The sequence below is a fragment of the Otolemur garnettii genome, unplaced genomic scaffold (assembly GCF_000181295.1).
Source record: "Otolemur garnettii isolate 467f Iridium unplaced genomic scaffold, OtoGar3 scaffold00005, whole genome shotgun sequence".
Classification (NCBI taxonomy): domain Eukaryota; kingdom Metazoa; phylum Chordata; class Mammalia; order Primates; family Galagidae; genus Otolemur; species Otolemur garnettii.
In genome coordinates, this window is record NW_003852400.1 from 6273683 (window position 1) to 6275359 (window position 1677).

Sequence of the window (1677 nt, forward strand, 5' to 3'; positions counted from 1 at the left end):
CCACCTTAGGTGTATGTGACTGGCGCCTTAGCCACTTGAGCCACAGGTGCAGAGCCAAGTGGTTATTTTAGATATCAAAAATTCAGGTTCTGTTAGTTTTCTAAATAATGAGATTTGTGTTAATTTAAATTTTTTAATATTTTATTTTCTAATTTGGGGTCTTTGTTACAAAGCTTTAAGGCCAGCACCTCATTCTTTCATTCTGGCAGGTAGAGAATTGCAAAGGCTTTTTGACATATTTCCACTCAATGAGCAGCCCTTGCATATAGTACTAAATGTGCAAAGTAGACACAGTTTTGAATTTAAACTCTGTTTTCTTAACAGATTTGCTGCAACCCATTTTCTCTCTGTCTCCAAGGTACATAAATCTTAAAACATGCAATGACCAGTTACTAGGTTAGAAATAACCAGAGAAATGCAGCAATGCTGGGGTAACTGAAGGAGATGGGTCTCTGTGTTCTAAATTGCAACAAATCTGGGTTTTGTTGAATTAGTGGGAAATTGCAAAGATTCCATTCAGTTTACATTTTTTAGAGATAACTTGGCATATGTACTATTATCATGATTAAATGTAATAGTATATGTGACGTTAGAATCTTGTCAATAATTCAGAAAGAACATACTCTTTACTACAGATTTATACCCAAATAGCCAAACATGGCATCACAACCCCCCCCCAAAATAGTCCAAATTTCTCCTCAAAATATTTTGTTCTGGAAATCAAGAACCAAAAAAAGATTTTCTGATCAAAAAATTCTACAGTAGGGGATATCTGCCACAGCTCCTTTCTCCCAGCCATTTGCACTTGCATGGGTGCGCATGTGGTAACCGCGGTGGCAGGCATCCTATCATGCACTTGCAAATGGCTAGGGGAAAGGAGTTCACGCATCACTAGGGCCAGCCCCACCAACAGGGTTGGCTCCTCCTGTCAGGTTCCAGAAGATGATGACTTAACTGTATTTGAATAAATGTAGATTATTGTATTATACTTAATAAAAATAAGACGTCCCCTGAAAATAAGCCCTAGTGTGTCTTCTTGAGAAAAAATAAATATGAGACAGTGTCTTATTTTTGGGGAAACACGGTAGTTACATGGGAGGCTAAGGCCAGAGGATCTCTAGAGCCCAAGAGTTTGAGGTTGCTGTGAGCTATGATAGCCCCATTGCACTCTGGCCTGAGCAATAGTCAGATTCTGTCTCAAGAAAAGAATGAAAAGTACTGATAGCTTTTAGCAGTTTGAGTGGCTGTTAAGAATTAGAAAATTAACTGGACCCAATGACTCATGCCTATAATCCTAGCACTCTGAGAGGCCAGGGCAGGTGGATTGCTTGAGTTCAGGAGTTCCAGACCAGGCTGAACAAGAGTGAGATGCCACCCCCACCCCTGTCTCCTTAAAAAAAAAAATGACTGGGCATTATGGTAGGTGTCTGTAACTCTAGTTCCTTGGGAGGCTGAGGCAAGAGGATTGTTTAAGCCCAAGTGTTTGAGGTTGATAGCACTCTACCAAGGGTGACCAAGAACTGTTCCTCCTTCCACCAGAAGGGAGCAGCAAAGCACACCAAGAGGATGTATGGGACAAAAAAATATAGAAAGATACTCAAGGCTCGGCGCCTATAGCTCAACCGGCTAAGGCGCCAGCCACGTACACCTAAGGTGGCGGGTTCGAATCCCCAGCCC